The sequence below is a fragment of the Microtus pennsylvanicus genome, chromosome 1 (genome assembly GCF_037038515.1).
Source record: "Microtus pennsylvanicus isolate mMicPen1 chromosome 1, mMicPen1.hap1, whole genome shotgun sequence".
Lineage (NCBI taxonomy): Eukaryota > Metazoa > Chordata > Mammalia > Rodentia > Cricetidae > Microtus > Microtus pennsylvanicus.
The window spans coordinates 193,923,848-193,948,108 of NC_134579.1; the positions used below are offsets into that span (position 1 = coordinate 193,923,848).

Sequence of the window (24,261 nt, forward strand, 5' to 3'; positions counted from 1 at the left end):
AGTCTGACCTCACTTCCTCTTCCTCCCGGCATTCTGTTCTGTTTACTCCTCCCACCTATCTCCTAACCAATGAGAGCCAAGCAGCTTCTTTTATTTTAACCAATGACCTTCCTCCATCATTTCCCCTTTTTCGGTTTAAACAAAAAAAGGCTTTAACTTTAACATAGCAAAATTACATATAACAAAACAGTTATCAAGTAAAAGTTACATCAGAAACATTTATACATATAACAAAATTGACTGTAAATCTCTATCAATAAAGCAAAATCTATACTAATGCAAATTATTCATGTCTATATCATATCCCCCTTTAAATGTAAAAGAACATTTATAAACCATATTTGGGAACAGGGGCGCAGTTTTTTCTCTCCAAACTGCTTCCTGCTGAATGGGGGCGTCGTTAATTAGGTCTTTCATGGTATAACCTGTGTGCTACTTTCATCTCAGTTGGCAGTTGAGCAGAGCAATTTTCTGAAGGTGTTCACACCAACTCTTCAGGAGGACGTGGTCCATCATACCAAATCGGAATAGAAGAAATCCATAGAGTCTCATCCTCTGTGAAAACAAAAGAAGACTCTCTCCAAAGCATCATATCCTTAGACCCAAATTCTGAAATCGTAATACCCTTATATCCATTCTGGTTTAGCTTGGCAGCCCATGTAATGAAATGTCTCTCTGTACTTAGCTCCTTCACAGTCAAAAATTTTAAAGAAAACACAATAATACAAAGAATCCAGACTCTCTGTGAATTTTCCATTTTTACGCGGCTTATTTTTATTTATATCTATAACTCTCTGTACTCTGTCTCTTTAAAGACTTTACTTTTACTTTTTTCTTTTTAAACCATTAACTTTATTCTCTATTCTTTTTCTTCTCTCTCCCAAGCCAACGTACATTCATCCAACAGTGTGACTCATTTAGTGGTCTGAATCTGTCCTATTGTGAATCTGCAATTTTTTACTATCCAGGAGCACTTTTGATTTGTGCCTTTAAATCACTAGGCGCTTAAGAATCTAAGCTGTGACATTCCTGGGTTAACCTTTTGCTTTTTGAGCGTATATCTTTGACCTGGAAAAGCTCTGTAGACCAGGCTGTCTTTGAACTCTCAGAGATCCGCCTGTCTCTGCCTCCCAGGCATTGGGATTAAAGGTGTTTGCTACTACACGTTGAACTCACAGAGATCTGTTCGTCTCTGCCTTCTAGGCACTGGGATTAAAGGCGTGTGCTGCCACACCATGAAGTCACAGAGGTTTACTTTAAGAATTTTAACTTTTAGTCTGCATATATTTTTAACACACAGTAAACCATTTAGAAATTTTCTTTGTCTTTGAATCTCTCTTTACTGTATATCTCTCTTTTTCTGACCACATGAGTCTTTAATTTACCAAACAATATCAGTAGGACTAAAGCCGTGGCTTTGACAGCTGGATCCTTAGCTTTCCAGCCTCATGGCTGAGGTACTGGCTGTAGCCATGTTTATAGCCACAACTGGCGTTTCAAGGTCCCTGCCAGCCAGCGAGCTACAACAGACAACACTCAAGTCCTCTCTCGGTAGCCGGCCCTCCTGCCTCAAACAGTCAGAGTTTGCCCTGGCAGGACAGCCCAGAAAGCCGGCATTTTTAAACGGCACAGCTTTTTTCCTGCTCTGGCTGAAAACGGAAAAGCATGCGTTCAGCTTTTCGTCACCACCGTTTAAGTGTTTCGTGGCAGGACCTCTTAATGAGCTGTAGGGATTTGCAGCTGAAGCTGAGTCAGGAAAATTTCAAAATGGAGGACGTACCATTTTGTGCTAGCTCTGGGGCCACCAGGTAGGAGTGGCACTCAGCACTTTAATTCTGAGACTGAGCGTGCAGCACAGAAATTCTTTTCATCCAAGTTACATCCAAATCTGACACGCAGAGCACTGCGCAGTCTGAAAACATGTCTCTGTATGCCAGCAGGAATCCACCATGCTCTTACGCCTGCCTAAGCCTGATTCTGCCTTCTGCCCAGGAGCAGGCAGGGAGCTCTGAGTCACCGTCAAGGTCTCAGAGCACTCTCCTTCCGATCCCAAGCGGGAACATAAACATAAAGCCAGAGTGTGCACTGGCGGCAAAGCCCCAGGAAGCCACACTTTAAAATAACGCAGCTTTTTTTTTCTGCTGCTGTTGCTGAATCAGGAAATCTCTCTACAGCACGCCACCAATAAACAGCAAAAATCTGTGTTAAATGCTCTCTCCCTTATTTTTAAGCCTTCTCGGGTTTTTTAAGTGGGTTTAGTCCATCACGTGGGCGCCATTTGTAGTAATATGGAGCGGCGGGGCTGTGTCCCCGCCACCTGGCTGCCTGCCCGGCTAGCTTATGCCCCGAAATAATTACACAGACACTGTATTCTTTTAAACACTGCTTTGGCTCATTTCTACCTAGCCTCTTCTAGGCTAACTCTCGCACCTGGACTAGCCCATTTCTTATCATCTGTATAGCACCGGTCTTACCGGGAAGATTCTAGCCTAAGTCCATTCTGGGTCGGAGCTTCATAGCGTGTGTCTTCCCTGGAGCAGGTAGCATGGCGTCTCTCTCTGAGGTGTCTGCTCAGGAGAGGAGAGCTGCGGAGTCTGACCTCACTTCCTCTTCCTCCCGGCATTCTGTTCTGTTTACTCCTCCCACCTATCTCCTAACCAATGAGAGCCAAGCAGCTTCTTTTATTTTAACCAATGACCTTCCTCCATCATTCAGCGCCTGCCCGGCTAGCTTATGCCCCGAAATAATTACACGGAAACTGTATTCTTTTAAACACTGCTTTGGCCCATTCCTATCTAGCCTCTTCTAGGCTAATTCTCACATATTAATTTAGCCCATTTCTAATCATCTGTGTAGCGCCCCTAGGTGCGCTTACCGGGAAGATTCTAGCCTAAGTCCATCCTGGGTTGGAGCTTCATAGCATGCGTCTTCCCTGGAGCAGGTAGCATGGCGTCTCTCTCTGAGGTGTCTGCTCCGGAGAGGAGAGCTGTCGAGTCTGACCTCACTTCCTCTTCCTCCCGGCATTCTGTTCTGTTTACTCCTCCCACCTATCTCCTAACCAATGAGAGCCAAGCAGCTTCTTTTATTTTAACCAATGACCTTCCTCCATCAAGAGCCAATGCTTAAGAAACCATCTATTTTTGTGTCTCCCAGCTCAGTGCCTAATAAACCTTTTGGGGATGAAAATGGCCTTTCAAATGTTTCGTCATTCAGTTTATGGACTGTGTGTCTTATTTCCTGTATCCTTAGACATTATAGTATTTGAGGAAATCACCAGTAGAGTTGAATCTCAGCTCTGGTAATAGGCCTTTTAATATCTTACTAACTGAGGAAAACCTCATACCCAACCCATTGGTCCCAGCTAGGGTAGACTTAGACCTGAGCAACAGAATGTGTCTCCATAGTAGATGAATGGTGGCATGGGAGTGGTCATTGTCAGGACCCTGATCCTTATTCTTATTCCATGCCAAAGGATGCTCAGACATTCTCAGGAAGTTCCCAAAGAGAAATTCTTAAACCACTGAAGTTTTTTTCCCCCCTTTGGATTCTATTGGGTTATAAACCAAACATTTCTAGACCATTTGTTCTGTCCTCAGCAGCACTGGTAAATGAAACAAGGGGCACCTATGACAGGTGTCTTAATTTCATTTATTAGTGGGTAGAAGAGGGCAAGGACTCAGAAGTACCTAACCCAACTCCCAACATGAATTCCATGTGTAGTATTTCAAACTTAAAGAAAAAAAGAAGGTTCATGACTCCTACCAAAATTGTCTCTTTCCTTATACCCAAGGAACTTAAAACATACTGGTCTAGCTGAGATAAGGCTGTCGAGGGAATCCTCGAGCTCTCGTGTTAAAAGGCAACCCCTGGCAGCAGACCTCCGGTTAGCACTGCACAGGGCTGCCCTGGGAACAGCAGCAGCTATTTCTCCAACATTATTAGCTCAGCTGCTATTTTGCTTTCCTTCTCCGTGATTCTTTGCAGCCAATAATAACTTAATTACTTTCTCTTGCCAGTTCTGCTTCCAAAAAAACTCTGTAGTGTTTCTTGCCATTTGTACTCGTGTGTCTTCCACCCTACTTTCTCCAGCCTTCTGCTTTAGTGTGGCTGCCTTTTCTGGACGCATCTTGCCACGAATAAGCTCATAATACATGCCTCCTTATCTTGACATAGGGACCTACTGGCCTTTCCTGCAGATGAAAAATAAAAAGTGTATCTGTCAGTATTTGTGCTTGGAAAGACACACCCATCACGGCTCTCCAGTCTTTGTATTATTTTACTTGTTTGGGTTTTTGGTTTTTGGTGTTTTATTTTTTGTTGTTGTTGTTTTGGTTTTTCAAGACAGAGTTTCTCTGTGCAACAGCCCTAGCTATCCTGGAACTAGCTATGTAGACCAGGCTGGCCTTGCACTCACAGAAATCCTCTTGTCTCTGCCTCCCAAGTGCTGGGGTTAAAGCCATGTGCCACCACCCCACAACTTCAAGGCTTTTTGGCTGTGTTGACCTATTTAATTTTAGTTCTGTATTTTCAACCTCAGAGTAACCGCTGCATGTTGTGTGATACTTTTTGTTTGTAGTTTTGATTGAGAACACCTGTCTGCATCAGCTGGGAAAGGCCATGACTTATGATGACAACAGAGAACCCCACAGCTGTTGTGGGGAGGCAGTTTTTGTCTTATCAGTGGAGTTCCTACCTTTCCCCACCTTCTTTTCCCTTCTTACATTTGGGTATTGTGAAAGTCACAGGACAGCCTCCTCAGGTGTTGGTTCCCATTTTTCACTTTGCCTAAGCCAGGGTCCCTTGTTTTGTGGTCTTCCCCATCTCTGGCCCTCATCCTCCCTTGCTGTTGGGGTGCTGAGATTATAGAAGAGTGAAACCACATCTGGCTGACTGTCGGCTCTGGGGGTCTGCACTCAGGGCTTCAGGCATGCTTGCACGGTGACGTGCTTTATCCACTGAACTGCCATTCCAGCCCCTAGTCCCTGCCTTCCTTACGAAATGGAGAGGCGCCCATAGACTCTGTCACCTCCCACTGTGGAGCAGAGGAAGCAGAGGATGCTGGGTAGCTGGGCTAGCTGAGGAGTAAATATTAGCATACTGCCCGACAGGTGCTTCTACAAGGCTCCTGCCCTGTTCCTGGTGGATTTCAGGCCCTTCTGGGTAGAAGCTCATTGCTATGACGACTCCTGCTTGCTGCCCCCTTACTCTCCTCCCTGGCACAGCCGACTTCTCTTTGAAGTGTCACACCAATTTAAATGTATTTGGGCTTTATTGAGCCAAGTTCTGCTGAGTTTGGCTAGCTTTTTATCTGGGGGGGGGGGAGTACTTAATAGGGACTTTAATAATTGTTGGTTATTCTAAATCTGGCTGATTTTCTGTTTGGCGAGGATTCTTGATCTTAATCTGAAAGGGAACCTGGGGAGACATTGTCAGCCTCATTGGGGCACAGTGGACAGCTTTTCAATAAAGTCTTGTTGTGGAAAAAAAGTCTAGTACCCCCCAAAGCAATTTGTCTTAAATAAGTGAGTAAAATAACATTTCAGTGCTGGGCACAAAAGACTTCCATCAAGGACAAAGTTCCATGCATGTAGAGTGGTTTTAGCCATGCTGACCCTGAAGCCTGCCTCATAAATCAGATCTGGCAGCTTCTTCTCCTTCCCACCACTTTAGAAGAGGGAGTATTCCTGTCACCTTTGACTTAATGTTCGTGACAACACTAGACCCATTCCTAATGTTTAGGTAGCTTCTTCCCTGCATATCTGTCAGTGGCAAACAGGTCCTAATGGTGTCCACATTCTATTCCCTTTGATAAGCAAGACTGCAATTAGCCTCAATATAGGCTTCTGGCTCATAGCCCAATGTAAAATCACTGTCTAAGTGACACAGTCTCCACTTGTGGAAGCCATAATGTAGCAAAGACGTGCAGCCTCCACCCCAGCTAAGACGGAGGCGTTGTCAGCCTTGGCGGGTATTGCTTTGCTTTGCTTTTTTTCAAATTTAACTTCTGTATTGATTCTTTGAGAATTTCACATCATGCATCCCAATTCTGCTCATCTCTACCCCCCACCCTCCCCTCATCCCTGCAGCACTGCCCACCAAAGAAAACAAAGTAAATGAACAAAAACAGGAACCAACCAAACAAAACAGACAAAACGTCTTCGCTTCTCTTTCTCTCCTGCCTCTCCAGCACCTCTTTATTCATCCTGACGGCATGGGGGGGCCTCAGTGTGTCACACAGAAGACCCTTTTGTCCTATCAGCTTTACTAGCAAATGCTCCCTGCAGTGAGTCACTGGTCTGACTCAGGGCCTCGGGTTTCTGGTACACCATCATCATTGGATTCTCACCGGAACTCCTCTGGGATATCTTGTGGCCACCCCAAGTCTTGGAGATCCTGCAGGTATTATTCCACAGGACCAGTCCCTTCATGAGCTCCAAAATTTCCTAGATGGGATAGATGCTAGGGTGGGCCAACCCCAGGCCCACTTGGCAGGTATTTTCAGGGGTCACCAAGGTATGAGTCGGGAAGCCATGGCTACTCATCCTTCCTTTATGACAAAGACGTGATGATTTTCTCACACTTTTGTATGAATGGATGCCTTCTTTGAAGAGACATACCTCCCACCCACCCCCTAAAAAATCATTAATTTTGTGTCTTAGTTCTTTCCCTATCACTTGACTAGGATACGATGTATGCTGTGCCAGTTTTTCTATGTGTGTGTGTTTTTTTTATAATTAATTGTATGGCTACTTTTAGAGCAACATCCTTGTTTTAGTTTCAGAGTGTGCCTCTGAGAGTTGCTTCTGACTGTAGAAGTTGGTTCTAGGTGATGTGTGTGATGCTGAACCTATCAGTTCCAGGATGTCAGTGGCTCAGGGAGTTTGTATCTCTCGTCTTCACTGTTTTGGGGGATAGTGTCTTTTGCAGACACTTCTTAGAAAAAGCTAGAATTGTTCTTTGTTTCCTGGGAAATTTTTATTAGATATTTTATGTCTTATGTTTTATTTTACTGCATATTTAGATCTAGGTGAAATGTCTGTGTATCAGTCTCCGAGTCTCAGTGGTATCATGATATCTTGATATCTTTTTCAGGATAAGTTCAATGCCTTCGACACCAGACTTACTGTGTGCCTCTTTGAGCGTCTACACTTCTTGATGTGCTCAGGAGCCATATTTTCCCATCTAAGTTCCAGGCATCTTAGAACACAAGCTCCCAAGTTTCAAATTTAGTTATGGTTTAGGGGACCCTTTTAATACTATGAATGCTGTTCTCACTGGCCCATGGGCAGTCCAAACTCTATGGCTTGGTGAGCCCTGGAGCTGGAGTGAGGAAGGATGCTCCTGAGCCAGCCCAGGGCGGACCCAGGACAACTGGATGCCAAAAATCTCCTTGTTAAGTCCTTGCAAGGTAGCACTTCCTCCATGGTTTAACATATAGGTCTGTTTGTCTACCAGCTCCCAATCCTTCCTTTCTCTACTTAGGGAAGAACTAATGTCTACAGAAATTAATTTCATATAGAAAATTATTTGATGAAGCATCATTTCTGAACAGTTTTTTGAAAATGTGCTCTTTTGCCACCACTTGTGAGCACAATATAATGTTCTGGCGTGTGCATTGGCACACCTTGCATAAGACAAATTTCAGTGCAACTTCTAAAAAAAACACACAGAAGTTTGAAAGAGTGTTCTGAACTCAGAACCAAGAGGCAACTCGTGAATTATTAGAGTGATCAAGATTAGTATATATGCACGATGTTGCCAGGGAATGACCTAAATTGACTTTGCGTCTTTGGAAAGCAGAGGAAACTCCACGGAATTGATGTGAATACCCACCGGGAAAGCCTGAGTAATTATGTAATGAAATAAGTAATTCTGACTTCTCCCAGCTTCCGCTGCCTTGGCCCTGTGGTGAGTCTGCAGCAGCAATTCTTAGGACTCCTTCAGTGGGTGAAGATGAGTGAAAACTTAAGAGATTTATTGAGAGAAAACTTAAGAGAGGCTTATGTCATACCATAGCTGAAGAATTGCTTTTAGAACACATTAGATTCTGAGCTGAAGCAAGCTTAGTGTTTCAATCAAATGAAATCCAGAGGAAGTCGTTATGTTTCAAAGATATTTTTCCCCTCCCAACTGTAACTTCTGTGTTGCTTGCTTTCTGTCGTAAATCCCGTTTTGTTTCTTTCTGTATTTACCAAAGCTGGGAGAAAACTTTTCAAACACAAAAGGGTTTTTGTCTGCAGATCTCAGAGGCAGCTGGTGGGGAAAAGCTGCGTGCAGTGTGCGCTGTTGTCGCAGAGATGCAGAGGAATGGGAAGGGCAAAGGGTGGGATCTGAGGACCGGGGCCTCCAACATCAAGTGCTGGAGAGAGCTGCCAGGTTTACTGCCTAAACTTTTCAGTTAAACCCTAAACCCTAACAGAAAATGAGCTCACATGACATTAGCTGAAAAGGTAGACGGACGCCTTGGTGGGTTTCAGGCAGTGAAAATATAGATGTGATTAGAAGTCAACAGGATATTTGATTAAGAAAGAAACACAGCGCTGGTTTCTGGTGAGCACGCCAGGCAGCAGGATGAAGGATAACTCTGTCAAAGATTGTTTCCGAGATTGCCTGTTAGCTCTGTCAATGTCAGTCTCCTCGGCGAGGAAATTGTGTTGAGTTCTGTTTGGGGGGGGGGTGGGGGGGAGTAAACAGGTGGGTGCAGGTGTCCTGGACTCAGAGTCCAACCCGCAGCGTTCTGCATGCAGAGAGCACAGTGAGAGTGAAACACAAACTTCCTCTCGAGGAAGATGCCCCTTGCTGGGGTGGGGAGTGAGCGTGTCAGGACAGAACACTAGGTCCTGTGTCTAAGTCTGCCGTGTATGATATTAAGCGCATTATTATGCCCACTGATGTCTTTAAAACTGAAAGGTAGGCAAGCAACTCTGTGACCAGGATGGGGACATGATATGACAGGCCACAGAGCAGCACCGTTAGGAGGAAGGTCCTTGTTCTGAACCCCTATGCCCTCTGTGTCTCCCCCATAAATGGCAGGAAAGGTGCTCCCGCCTGTAGAGTCCCTTTAAGAGTGTGTCCCTGTCATGGGCCAATTGAGCAACTTCTTCAGTCCTTTGTGCTCAAGACCTTGTGTACTTGAAATGGCTGAGGTCCCAAGGCTCGCGCTCGCTCTCTCTCTCTCTCTCTCTCTCTCTCTCTCTCTCTCTCTCTCTCTCTCTCTCTCCCCCTTTCTCTCTCTCCCTCCCTCTCTCCCTGTTCCTTCTTTCTTCTTTCTATTTTTATTTTATGTGCATTGGTGATTTGCCTCCATGTAAGTTTGTGTTAGATCCTGGAGTTAGAGACAGTTACAAGCTGCCATGTGGGTGCTGGGAATTGAACCTGAGTCCTCTGAAAGAGCAGTCACTGCTTTAACTGCTGAGCCATCTCTCCAGCCCCACAGGGGTCTTTTAGAGAAGTTTTGGATTACATCTAGTTATCATACTGCACACTAAAACAGATGTTTAAAAGATTGATTTTATTAAAAATTACAATAATAAACCTATTATACTGTATGTTAGTAGAAGTATTTCCCCACCCCCCCAAAAAGCATGTTTAATCTGGGTGTGCCATCTTCAATAGCTATGGAAATTTTCCTTTAATATCCCCATGAAGAATGCATTTCTCATGCTCTATATCAAGGAAGGCTGTACTCTACAGAACACACAATGTGTATAAGTGAATGCCACCCCGACAAACAGGCCTGTGGTATCCTACAAGTCTGAAGAGGAATCCAATGTTTTTCTAGCCTGAGTTCCAATGTGTGGTTTTAGATCAGAAAACAAGCATACCAGAAACAAAGGAGCAGCTAAGAATTGTGAGATGTTAAGAAGCATTATTTCCTGTTCCTAAAGGATAAATAGACCTAACTGTCCCTGGGCTTTTGAACCAGTGGGACTGACCTAGCAGGACTTGGTGCACTTGACAATGCCAATCTTACATGCTTTTGGGGATTGAGCTAACAGGACCGGACATAATTGACCATGAAGTCTTAAATGCTCTTTGGGATGAACCAAGATGGAGGTCAGCAGTTCCGGTGACAGTTAACTAGGAGGACAGTACGTTTCCCCATCCCATAGTACTCCAGCACGCACATGGCAATAGCTGGGTTCAGTTTTTAACAGTTGAAGGCATGTGTCATAGTTAGCATCAGTGGTCAACTCCACACAAACCTATTGTCACCTGGGAAGAGAGGATCCCAATTGAAGAGTTGCCTCCATCCTGTGTCTATGATGTAAGGTATTTTATTGATTACTGACTGATGAAAGATGGCCCACCCTGTCATAGGCAGTGTCATCCCCAGACAGGTAGGCCTGGGCTACATAAGGTGGCTGAGCAAACAAGAGGAAATAAGTCAGCAACCAACTTTGTTCCATAGTCTCTACATTGCTTTCTTTACTTGACTTTCTTTAACAATGGACTGTAATGTTTAAGCCAAGCAAGCCATTTCCTTGCCAAGTTGCTTTTGGTCAGTGTTTTATCATAGCAATGGAAAGCAAATGAAAACAATGGGTAATTGTGGGCATTTGTAAAGTCTCTGGGCTGTTCACTTTTTTTAGAGAAAAAAAGAATGCTGCCTGCCTGCCTGCCCAGCATCTAGCCACCCCTAACCCCAGCCTCACTGGGAGTAGGAGCAGCTTTATGTTAATCAGCCTTATGCATCCCAAGAGGCTATGCCAATGGCTGGTCTGCCACAGCCTGCCCTGCTCCAGAATGCCAGAGGATTGCTATCTGATCCCTGAGGATGCTTATTCTCTCTCTGAAATTTCTCACTGTCCCTCAGTACTTGGAGAGGTCATAACTCCAGCACAGCCATAAAAAGAGAAGAGCCAACAAAGAGGTAAAGCCAGAATTCCAGGGTGGACTAAATGGAAAATGGAAAGACTTGGGTTCGTAATTGTATCGTGGAAACATTGAATTTACCTAAACCCGGAGCCACCCTGCCTCCTGTTTCAAGAAGCTTCAGGTCTGGCTTGTCTATGGCTCTAGCTGCAAGCACCAGTGTTGTGGAATCTCTCTTCAAAGGTAAAGGTGTGTTACAATTGTTTATGCTGCACAATGTTGCTTCAACTGTGTAAAGGTGTGTTACTTTTGTTATGCTGCATTCATTTAATGATGTAAGAATGTGTATTTCTCTATTTAAATATGTGTTGCCTTTGTTTCACCTTGCCTGTCTAAGGCACCTGATTGGTCTAAAAAAGAGCCGAATGGCCAATAGTCAGAGAAAGAATAGGCAGGGCTAGAAGGCAGAGAGAATGAATAGGAGGTGAAAAAGAGAAACAAGAGAGACGCCAGCCAGCAGACACAAGAAGCAGTGAAAATAAGATATAGAGAAGGAAAGAAAAATAAGAAATGCTAAGGCAAAAAGGTAGATAAAGAGAAAAGATTAAGTTAAATGAGCTAGCCAGAGATGAGTCTAAGATAGGCTGAACATTCAAAACTCATAAGAAGTTTCTATACCATGATTTGAGAGCTGGTTGGTGGTCTAAAAGAAAATGCCTGCTACTCACCAGATTCACTCTTCTCAGGGAACCCACATGACTGTCAGGGATGCATGGGAAGGGATGGCAGTCTAGAATCGGGGTGTCCAAACCACTGTTGTCATCTAAATGCGCGTCAAGAAAGCTGTGCATTTGCCCAATATAATACTGTAAACTTGAAGTCTCATGAGAAGTTTTTGCTTTTTTTCCAACTCAATTTCATGATTATGAAGCATGAACTTCGTAGAGGACAACAACATCTTCATGTCACAATAAAAAATATATATATGTGAGCTCTCAAAACCCATGGCAGCAGGCTGGACACTCCTTGCTTTAATGTGTGACCCAAATGTAGTAGTAGTCGTTTTTCATCAGGTTCACCAGTCCACAAATAATGGCACAGAGACTAATTATTAATTATAAAAGCTTGGCCTTAGTTTAGGCTTTTTTTCTAACTATAACTTAACTACCCCGCTCTTATTAATCTATGTTCTACCATGTGACTTGGTTACCTCTCCTCTGTTGCATATGTTCAATTTGTTCTGTGTCCCCTTGACATCCCCTGCCCCCCTACACCTAGATCCATCTCTCTGACTTCTTTCCACCTGGAAGTCCCACCTATTCTCTCCTTCCTAGCTTTGGCAATTCAGCTTTTTATTACAACCATAACAGCAACACATCTTCACATAGAATGCAAATATCCCACAAAACATAATTGATTCAGGGTGTCCCATAGAAAATAAAAGGTTGGACAACCCTGGATGAATATGGCAGCCAAATATCTTGATGGCTGCTTCCACTTATTTTTATTTCCTCTGTAGGTTACGGAGTTGGTTCTAGAGTAGATGCTTGGTACCTCTTCTCAAACAGGGATGAGCACTGAGCCATCTCTGGCATTCACAAGGTATGGGTCTTAGATGGGAATGTTGATATCTTGTCCCACATCCCCAGGCATAGAGATGAATACATGCACATACATGCATGCACACACACATATCCATACCTATGTGAATAGCCAATTGACTTGTGTTCTCTCCCACTTAAATCTAATATCCACCTCCTTATGGTCAGTCTCTAACACAGTTTGACTGGCCCCTAATTCTGAAGGCTCTAATCAGAGCATGTTACTCTTTAGTGGGAATTGTAACTTCATGTATGTTGTTTCGTTAACTTCACACATGGGTATAACTGGCGCCGGTATCTATATTTTAATGAGAATCTGAGGCTTTTTAGAAAAAAATCATTGGCTTGAGACATTGCAACTAAAATACAGTATGACTTCAAGCACAGATGTGAGCGATGCTGTATTCTGCATCTTCAGCAGGCGTTTGTTGATTGTCAGCCACTTAGACGTGTTATCACAGGAACCACTGCTTCTTTCTGTCTCTCCGTCGTTCGTCCCTGGGAAATGTCTCGAGACAGAAAGCATATATGTGAACATCAAAGTATTGGATTCTCCCTATAAATAGAGCCTGATTGACATACTCAAGTTACAAATTCTTTCCACTGTAAATGGTAGAAAGCCCAGCCAATAGTGATCCCAATGAAAAGGGGCTTGCTTTCCTAGTGTGGTAGGCACTCTACAGGCAGGCCCTCAGCACTGGTGGGGTCCTGATTCCTTGGTTTATGATTATATTTCCTTCTTCATGCCACAAAAAAATGTGCTGACATTCCAGATAACATACCTATATCCACAGGACAGAAAGTAGACAAAGAAAAAGATCGAAGATGGAAAGGCAGCCCCAGCTGAACAGGCCTGGTTCTTTCAAGAGAGAAAAGGTATTTCCAGAGCTGCAAAGGAGTCTGGAAATGGATGAGTAGGGTTGTTGGGAAGCCACGGTCCAGTTATTTGTTAGGCTGTTCGAATCTGCTCACTAAGGGCAAGTCACTGAGTCATGGTGGCCTGCTAGCCACACTTCTGAAAGCAGAGGTAGTCATCCTCATTGTACAGCTAGGGCAATAAGACTCATAGGGAACACAAGGGTCTGATCCAGGGCCAGCAGCTCAATGAGATCCCATTTCCATAGGCTCCCATCACTGCATGCACCTTTGCTTCCAAAGCTCTTTTATATCTCATGCTCACTTTAAAAATCCAGTAAAGAGCCAAGTCGTCTGCCAAGGTTGTACCCTGTGCTGATTGGCCAGGAGTGCATCATGGATCTCCCAGAGGTGGACTGGAGTCCTTTTTAACAGACCCCAGCACTTTTTACAGTGCTCTGGCTCTCCTTAGATCTTCCACCTTAAACACCATCAGGAGGCTCCTCACTCAAAATGCTGGCTTCTAGGTGGGTAGTCAAGCTGCCTTGGTAACCCAGCAGGAGATTCTCTGGTTTATCAGGGACAATCCAGTCATTCCAGCCTGCATCAGAACATTGGGTCCTTCTGTGTTCCTAGGGAGGTAAACACTGCCCAGCGTGGTTATAAAGCATGGCACTGAGCGAGTACTCCCCAGCACTTGAGTGTGATTATTTTCCCAGGTCATTTTAACCATGTTCATATTCATCACCAGCAGGATTTTTGGTCACTTGGACCCTGCTGGGCATACCCTTGAGAGAGGCCAGAACAGAGAGTGCTTTGGATACCTTCCTGCAATAGTGGGGAAAACACCATGCATCAGCTCACTTTAACTTGATGGAAACTGTGTGTTCAGTTGCCCTGGTAACCAGGCATCTGTGCAGCTGGCTGCGATGGGGGAACAGGTGGTGGAGTCAATTACTGTGTTTTTGTCCACTTAGGGATTGCTCTCATTGACATTAGGATAGAAAATGAATGGAGAGACCTTTCACCTTCTACCTTGTAGAAAAAGAGCCACTTTTCCTTAAGTAGGGATGCCTACACAGTAGGTATAGCCAATTATTTATTATAATATTTAAAATCCTCACATACCTAATAAATTTTTTTAGAGTCTTTTGCATAGAGCAATGGGTTTCATTATGACATTTTCAAACATTTACATTATATGCTTTGATTTACCCCTCTATGATATGGGATGCCCCTCTTTATACTGTGAATATGTTTTGTTACCATTGGTTAATGAAGGTGCTGATTTTGGCCAACAGCCAGGCAGAATATAGCCTGGCTGGAAATCCAAGCAAAGATAAAGGACGGGGAGGAGGCAGAGTCGGGGAGAGAAGCAAGATGTGAGGAAATAAGCCACAAGTCTTGTGGTAAAATATAAAATAATAAAATTGGGTTAATTTAAAACTAAGAGCTAGTTAATAATAAGCCCGAACCATCAGCCAAACTTTTTTAATTAATATAAGCCTCTGAGTGTTTATTTAGGAAGAAGAGAAACCTTTGTTTATAGCCCCCTTCATGACTCTCAGAAATTTTTTGGCAATTTCCTCTTTCTGTGGGACCTTCTTTTTATTTGTGGTCCATTGACCACCAGGCCACAGGACAGGAGCAGAAGCAGTGAGCAGGGCTTTGTATGGCCTGTAAACATGGTGGAAATAACCTTCCAGGAGGCAGTTTCAGTGTTACAGCTCAGCTTTACTCCAGAGTAAGGGAGCTATATAGATATATAGAATGGGAACTGTGGCAGGGAAGGAGGGGATATCACCTAATTTGCATTATGCATCCTGCTCCTATCAGAAAGCTCCAAGTATAATGCCTAGTTATGTGTGGCAGCATGGTCCTATTGTGAAGCTCCTGGCACAATGTTTCATATGTGGCATCAGGAGAGAGCATTTGCAGGAAACTATGTCAAAGGTCACATCTAAGGTAGGTCAGGCTCAGGGACAGTTTCCAAATAAGGTCAGGCAGAGAGTAGGAAACCCCCACAGCAGGCAGGGGGGAGTCTTCCCTCTTGCACTGAGTTCAGAGAGAGATGTCCAGGCATGGTGGACTACAACCTTTAACCAGCAGGGCCTCCCATCATCTTTCCTCCAAGCAAATGTCCTCACCAGACTTCAAGATCTAAACCAGTTTTCATTAAGTTGTAGGTGTCCTTTGTGGGTGAAGTTTTGCTAACTCACCAAGTCCCTGTTTAGATGTAAGACAACCATGGTCATGCCTGATGCATGTGGCTGTATTGTGTTGGATCTTTGTGGTCTCTAGCATGTCTGAATGGTGAGAATATCAAGATCAATGCAAACTTACAAGCTCCTCCTTTCCATCTATAATAAGTATCTTAGTTGGGGTTGTATTGCTGTGAAGAGACACCATGGCCACGGCAAGTCTTCTAAAGAAAAACATTTAATTGGGGCTGGCTTACAGTTCAGAGGTTTAGTCCATTATCATCATGGCGGGTGACACACAAGAAGACTCTTAGCTGGAGAACAAGCTGCCTGGTCCTTAGGCAGCAGGAGGTGAACTGATTTGAGCTTCAGAGACATCAAAGCCCACCCCCTAGTGATATGCCCCCTCCAAAAACATCATACTTACTCCAACAAGGCCACACCTCCTAATAGTACCACTCCCTATGGGCCTGCTGGGGACCATTTTATTCAAGCCACCACAGTGAGGGTCAGACTACCCGTCTTTACAGTTCCGTTTCTGTGCCCTGACTGGAGCTTGTCATCAGGAAGCTGTCTCCGTCTTCATTTTAGCAGCTGTTGGGCTTTTATTATTTTACCAACAGAACACTAATTACTGCTGCTTTTTTCTTTCTTCCATTATGTTAAAAATAAATAAGTTCTCTTGAGGCTTGAGGAGATAGCGCTATCTATGAAGTGCTTGCCACAGAAGCAAGAGGACCTGAACTCCACCCCTAGTATCCATGTAGTAAGCTGGGCATGGCAGTAATTTCAGCACTGGGAGGCAGAGACAGACAGACTCCCGGGGTCTAGCCTCTTCATCAGTCTCGAGACCAGTGACAGACCCTATCAGAAACCAAAATGGATGGCTTCTGAGGAATGAAAGCTGTGTATATATACACACATGCGCCCATACATACTTGTGCAAGCACACACCAATACAGAATATTGAGTATGTTTGTTTGTCTTCATCAGATGTCTGATGTAGACAGAGTCCTGCAGGCACATAGTGTTGAATATCATTCCAAATGTAACAAAGCAGCATATTCCTGGTACATGCTAGGAACACAGTGCCTCTGGGGTGATTGTGTCCAAGGCAAGCCAAAGCAAAAATCTCCAAATTTTCACACTGAATTTCTAATGAACACTTCTATCGTGCTGGGCCAGAGTCAGCTGTTTTCTGGCAGGTCTTCATCTGACTTTACAAGCCAACAGAGGGAAGTATAGTGTGTGGTGTGTTTAAAACAGGCAACTAGTAAGGAGCCAGACCAAGACTTTGGGTCTTACCCAACACCTATCTCTAAAACGTATTTATTAGGCGAAGTCTAAAAGGATAGCCAAGATTTGGAATCCCCAAACATATTTCTTCAGAAAGTTACTGATTATGGGGAAATGAATTTTACATCATTGTTCACTGATGTTTCTTGCCAAAATGAATTATTTGGTGGGGTTTAGCCATCTCACAGATGGCTGAAAGAATTTCAATGGCTGGAGAAAGAAGAACTTTTAACAGAGGGCCACAGCCATAACTTCAAAATGTTAAAACGTCTCAGTTTGGACTTTGCTAGTTTTAAATTACTTAGAAATTAACAGACTAGGCCAAGCGGTGGTGTCACGAGCACTCAGGAGGCAGAGGAAGGTGAATCTCTTTGAGTTCAAGATCAGCCTGGTCTACTGAGCTAGTTCCAGGACAGCTAGTGCTGTTACACAGAGAAACCCTGTGTCAAAAAAAAAAAAGAAAAGGAAAGGAAAGGAAAGGAAATTAACAGAATACATATATAACACTTATTTTTTGTTTTGTTTTTTTAAAGGGATTGCTGTCAGGGTATAAATGAAAGACAGCCTTACTATAGAAAGTGAAAAAAAAAATCAAAGGCTAAAGAGATGGCTCAACTGTAAAAGGCTAGGCTCACCCCCCCCCCAAAAAAAGTGAAAAAATTCTGGGAACTGTGATTGGCACCCTTAAAATGACACCAGTGTTATGTCACTTGAACTATGCATAAGGTTTTTTATCCCCCACTGTACAGATGAGGATTCTGGTGTTGGGATGATTATTTGCCCAAAGTTGATCAAATCTAAACCTACACCTTGACTACCAAATGAAAACGCCATATCACTTACAAATAATGACCCATAATAGCTAGATTATGTCCTTTAGAGAATGTATATTGAAAACTGGAATATGTAGTATCTAATCCTTTACAGCTTATATATATAGCTTATATATACACTTATGTATGTGGAATATATTTCCATGTATATGTACGTATATATATATGGGATGTATATACATATATATGGAAAACATTTCCTAATGTTAATGCTCTTTGAGAGCATTTTAAAGGCTATTAACACTCCATCAAGCTAATGTGAGGGGAAAAGTCATTTAAATACTGACCTTATCACAGTTAAGGTTTTAATGGTTAGTCAGAAACTGGAATAAAAATCCCAGATAGCCCCTCCTCTTTACAGGCAAAGTTTTATTTATTTATTATTTATTTTCTGTTGTGCCACTCTGACCGTAGTAACCAAGAGAATAACTTAATGGGGAACTATGCATGTGTTTCGCAGCTTCTCAAGTTTCAGTCCATAGTTGCCCCCATGTGCTTTCGCAGGGCATCAAGGTGGGGAAAGTGTATAGCAGAGGACATTTTTCCCCCAAGTCCTTTTTGAGATCTGAAAGCAAGACCCAACCCCAATGATGTCTTTCCTCCAACTAAGTTCCACCTTCTAAAGTTTCCAGAACCTCCCGGAAGAGTACCATTCACTAGGGGACTGAGTTTCCAGTGCATAACCCTTCACACCCGACTCCTAACACAGCTTTTAGGTGCAGCATGCCACTGTGGTATTAACTAAGACCGCTGAGTGGTTGGCAGTGGCTTTCACAAGGACATCCATTGTTAGCTAATGATAAGCCAAGGAGGGTGAGTGTGGTTCCCCAACAGTAATATGACCCTTTCCTGTATAATGAACCTCCAAGCCTCCATATTCTATGCATACCCTGGTGTTGGGGAGACAGTAACACTGCCAGGAGGTTTTCTGGGGGTGCAGAAGGGCACATGAGAGCAGCACTCATGAGGCTGAATGAGTAAATTGAGAAAACGATTTTAAAGTACTGAGCCCATGCTTGAAGAATGGCTGCTAGGCTTGAATGGGTCAGTTGATCCCAGCACCAGAGCCAAAGCTTGAGGTAGTACCTTTGGCCTTTCCATAAGCTCATACTATCCTGATACTTAGCTTTTATGTTTGAGGCTAAATTTAATGGCTCGATGCTGAAACTTTCATGGCTGTAGATAAAAATCAATGAAAGCGTGACGGATAGAGACCGATTTATTCTCTGGCGCTGCGTGCCTGCTTCTCTTACATGGGAGTGTGCTATTCAGATGGAAGCAATTCTTGATTGCTCTCATCTCATAGGAGGTTGTTTTGGGGACAGTGTAGGATAACTTAACAGAGTATATATTGGTTAACTCCTACGAGTGCCTGTGTTTGTTTTTAATGTCATGGATACCTTTGTCTCTGAAGTTAGCATGTGTTGCATTGAGAATGTTACTATGCAAAGGGTAAAGACCCTTCTGCCATAAGGTCCTTAACATTCGAACCTGGACTCCTCCACTTACCAGCTTTGCCCATGGGTACATGCCCCACATCTTCATCTGTGACATTGACCTGATAATGTCTAAGTTCTGGTGAATATGAAATGACATGGCAGAAACTTCTTAGGTCGCAACTGGCTCTGATGCATAGGTGCATCACTTTCCTTCCTTTCCACACCTCCACCTCTAGAGCAGGAGCTAAGGTGTTCCTGTTTTTCCAGCTTTTGACAGTAGGCTCATGCATTCATTAGGGCCTGCTGTTTTAAGGTACATAGTTAGATTGCTAGGTTACGTTATTAACTCGCTCTGAGCCCATTGGCTCATTGGTAACAGAAATAATTACCTATCAATCCTGCATAGTGTTTTAAGCAGTATAATTAAGAGATAAGGTATACCAAGCCTGCTGTCTGCACAAGGTAGGCACTCAGTGAGTAGGGTACTAGCACTAAATGAGGATGACTTTGAAGGACAGCTTTCCGGGCGTCATCCTGGTGATCCCAGAGTCCTCTTCCGGGCATCTTCCTGATGATCACAGAGTCCTCTTCCGGGCATCTTCCTGATGATCACAGAGTCCTCTTCCGGGCATCTTCCTGATGATCACAGAGTCCTCTTCCGGGCATCTTCCTGATGACCACAGAGTCCTCTTCCGGGCATCTTCCTGATGATCACAGAATCCTCTTCCGGGCATCTTCCTGATGACCACAGAGTCCTCTTCCGGGCATCTTCCTGATGATCACAGAGTCCTCTTCCGGGCATCTTCCTGATGATCCCAGAGTCCTCTTCCGGGCATCTTCCTGATGATCCCAGAGTCCTCTTCCGGGCATCTTCCTGATGATCACAGAGTCCTTTTCCAGGCATCTTCCTGATGATCACAGAGTCCTCTTCCAGGCATCTTCCTGATGATCCCAGAGTCCTCTTCCGGGCATCTTCCTGATGATCACAGAATCCTCTTGACTTTTTGTTGGTGTTCTGTTTTTGTTCACTCACTTTCTAGAAAGATTGCTCAGAGTCCCATCCTTTTATTCTATACCTTCACCTTTTTTAGAATTCTCACCCAAAACTTCAGCTACCACTTCCAGATAATTCTAAGGTTTTCCTGAGTTCCATACTAGTTTACCTATCAACAGATGAATGCCCCAAAGGAGCCCCTTGAACTCAGTTCCCAGTGATGCAGCTGGTATACTTTGCACACGCTTCTCTAAACTGTTTCTACAGGAGATCCACTCTGCCCCGTTCTGCCATCTGTGGGTCCCGATCCTCCCTCCATTTCTGTAGACAAGCACTGAATACATTGTATATCCGATGAGGGCCCATATTATAGCAGGGTCGGGTCCTTCCTCATGCTTTCAAATGATCACAACAAGACTATAATAACCAGACAACTACAACAATGGAAAGACAATCACATGAGACCATTGTGTTAATGTTATCATTACTACCCTAAGATATGAGTGACAAGGGGCCTGCCCTGAGGTCATATGGCAGTGGCCCCGTTCTTGCTTTCTTCAGAGCCAACCAGATGTCCCCAGAAACTTGCCTCTCACATTCTCAGTACCTGAGACCTCAGAACTCCTACTTGGACCATGCACACGTCTTCCAGAAACTGCATTTGGGCTTCAGATGCAGCTCTTTTTCAGAGGACATGTGGTACCATAGGTGTTTGGGTCTCTATCTCTAGGCCTGAAAGCTGCCCATGAACAGCTGTTTGTAGGACTTGTGACCTGAAGTGTCTGTATCTGTAGTTAGGAGGCCTCTTGAAGGACAAGTCAGATCGAATAAGTAGGAAGATAAATGGGTGATGTGTAGGGGATTTGAGTAGCACTGTGAAAATTGGGATGCCCAAAGCATGGGTTAAAACTGGACTCTCTGAACATGGCGAATAATGAGGGCTGATGAGAAGCCAAGGACAATGGCACGGGGTTTTGATCCTATGCAATGTGCTGGCTTTGTGGGAGCCTAGCCAGTTTGGATGTTCACCTTCCTAGATATGGACGGAGGGGGGAGGACCTAGGACTTACCACAGGGTAGGGAACCCTGACTGCTCTTTGGACTGGAGAGGGAGGGGGAGAGGAGTGGGAGGAGGGGGAAAAGGGTGGGAGGAGGGGAAGAAGGGTGGGAGGAGGGGGAGGGAAATGGGAGGCTGGGAGAAGGTGGAAACTTGTTTTTTTTTTTTCTTCTTTCTCTCAATAAAAAAAAAAGAATCTGTTAATACAACTGTCTAATCATTACAACACTTCTTCAGCAAGTAATATCAGTCACATTTTTTTTATTTCATGTATGCTAAGTACTTGTGTGGATATGTGCATCTGTGTGGGAGGATGGGTGCATGTGTATGTGTGCTAGAGAGAAAGAGACAGAGAAAAGACTGAGAGAGCACATAGATGGAGGCCACAAGTCAGCATGGTAGCGTTTTCCTTGCTGACTCTCCATCTTTTTTTATTGAGAGGGGCTATCTCACAGAACCTAGAGCTTGTCAACTTGGCTAGGCTAACTGGCTAATAATCCGGGGATTCCCCCTGTCTGTGCCCCCCTTGCTCTAGCACTGTTATTACAGATGCAAGCCACTGCACCTGGCTTTTACATGGCTATCGGGGACTAGAACTCAGCTCCTCATGCTTACACAGCAGGTACTTCACCACCTAAGCCGTCTCCCTAGAAACAGCTCCTTATTCTGGGTGAAGAAAATAAAGAATTGAATAGGTGAGAGTTTGAATCTCATCCTTACCCAGACTGCTTTCATTCCAGTCTTTTCCCCAGCATGTTCTGCTTGTTTCTATTCTCTGTGTTGTCACTGGAGCTCTCCTCTGTAGACAGTGCTTGAGGCTGTATAATTGCCTTGATTCAAGCTCTCCCGTTCGCTTCTCATCTTCCCCTGGCCTGTAGCCAGTCCTCCTGGCATCACTGTGAGACTCTAAGCCCTGATTCACATCCACTTTGTCAAACTCTGCTCTCACCGACCTCCCCATCTGGTCACAGTCGAGTATTAACTTATGCCTGAGCATATATACCTTCAAGTCTTTCCCCTCTTCTTCCTTTGGCTGACCAAGGTTTATGGTGTCCCTTCTGTTTCAGGGCCAAATAAATGTCACCACATCTCTAAAGATGCTTGATTTTTTTTTTCAGGATTGGTTCCATTTTAGTGACTGAGAAATACAGGTGCCTACTGCCTTGACCTTGTCTCTGTATGTTTTCAGTGGTCTGTCACCTCCCTACTCTGTGGGTTGTATGTTATATATCTAACATTCCATGTATGCCTGGATATATAGTAAATGAAATCAATGTTTATTAAAGACTTTGTCTTTATTATTAAAATCTTATTTCTCAAGCCTGGATTGTTAGTTAAGAATACCAATTTTAATTTAGTTATGTTGATCTAGTCATAGACTGGTTTTAGAAAGCACTTTGATATTATAACTAATATTACATATTAGAACTGCCTCCTGTGTTTTGTGAAAATTTTTACTATTACTATGGTGTATGTGTGTATTCATGTGCACGCTGTATCTGTGTGTTTGTGCACGCGTGCATGCAGGTGTACAAGTATGCACATTTGTGGACACGCTAGAGATTGATATTATGTGTCTAACAATCACTTCACCTTATTTTTTGAGACTGCATCTCTCACCAGTTGCTTGACTGCCTATTCAGCAAATCCCAGGGATTCTCCTGTCTCTGCCTCCCCCATGCTGGGAGTACAAGCACACCTGTCACTGTGCCTGGCTTTTTGCCTGGATGCTTGGGATCTGGACTCAGATATTCCTGTTTTCACAGCAAGCACCTTACAAATTGAGCCATCTTCCCAGCCTCCTGTCTCTGCCACCCCTTGAATAGAACTGGGGTGGAACCAGGGTCTTTTATATGCTAGGCAGGTGTCTACCACTGAACCCCCTCCCTATCCTCATTTTGCTTTGAGATGAAGCCTCTTCCACGTTGCTCAGTCTGGTCTTGAACTCACTTTGTAGACCAGGCAAGCCTAGAAAGTGTACTTTTCCTGCCTCCAGTTACCAAATAGCCAGCATTATAGGCTTGTACCACTGGGGCACCTTCCTCTTCTGTTTCATGATTTTTCTCAAAGAGGCTGAGGGCATGTAGAACATATGAATACTACCCACAAGTACTAGAAATTTCTATTTAGCAGAAGCCATGCTTCTCATTTAGCCTACCATTTTGTTGTCAGGACATTTACTTTGTAAAAAGTTCTAGTGTGTGTGTGTGTGTGTGTGTGTGTGTGTGTGTGTGTGTGTGTGTGTATTATTGTGAGCTTTGATAGGCTATTGTGTTGTGAATAGGGCCCCAAACCACTGTTTCTTCAAGGTGATTGGTTTGTTATGTTTCAAGTTACCTGTCCTTGATTGTGTAGTTTTCTGAAAGATGATTATACCATAGAGTTGCCATGTTTTCCAAAAGTAGCTACAGTACGTACTCAAGGTTATCAGCATTAAAAAAATGCTATTGCTACTGCCGGGTGATTTTTCTCTTCTTACCTAAGATTTGTTGATTGCGGCTGGAAGTCTCCCTGTGGTTTGCTTCAGCTTGCTAATTCCTGGCAGAGGGATGCTGTCCTGCTGGAGTCTGAGCAGAGCCATTGCCAGCTGGAGTGTTCGTCCTGAAAAAAGTCATTAACAAACAAAATGCATATGAATGGCATACACCAGGGAAGGAAGAATAATGCCTGCAGGCATGTTGTATGCTGTTAGCATTATCATGCGAAGCCTGCGTGCTTGTCGGTAGGGAGATGTATTATTGAAGGGAACATGATTATATTAAATATGGTTATTTTACGTTAGAAATTTGACAAACCACTACATTTTGGGTTCATGAGTTAGCCTAGTGTAAATCAAGAAGGCATTCAGGAAAAGACAGAATTCAGTAAGCCTTTGAAAAATAATAAGGTTTTTGTTGTTGTGTGTGTTTGTGGGGTTTTGTTGTTGTTTTGATTTTTTTTGTTTTGGTTTGGTTTGACTTGCTTTGGTTTGAGGAAGAACGAGGAAGCTGGTCCAGGGCTCCAGCCCAGCTTTTGATAGTGTGAGAAGAGCTGTGGGGAGGATGAAGCAGAGAGGAAGGGAGCCGAAGTGCGGGGGGCGGGGCTTAGACTGGGGCCAGACTGCAAATGCACTCGGTGTTCAGGGGTCCAGGAAATAGCAAGCAAGGGAAGGTGGTGAGAGCAGCCTTCGC

The 24,261-nt window shown here is 43.8% G+C and overlaps 1 protein-coding gene across 2 annotated transcripts in view; it reads left to right on the forward strand.

Annotated features, from left to right (window-relative positions):
* Arfgef3 (ARFGEF family member 3) overlaps window positions 1-24,261 on the forward strand; it is a 152,479-nt gene that overhangs the window by 17,570 nt on the left and 110,648 nt on the right. The window contains exon 1 of one of the 2 annotated variants that reach the window (XM_075948212.1): window positions 10,817-11,058. The exons of the other annotated variant lie outside the window; for it this stretch is intronic. The gene's annotated coding sequence lies outside the window, so the exon portion shown is untranslated. Of the gene's footprint in view, window positions 1-10,816; window positions 11,059-24,261 lie in introns of those variants that run through there. 2 annotated transcript variants of the gene reach the window in all.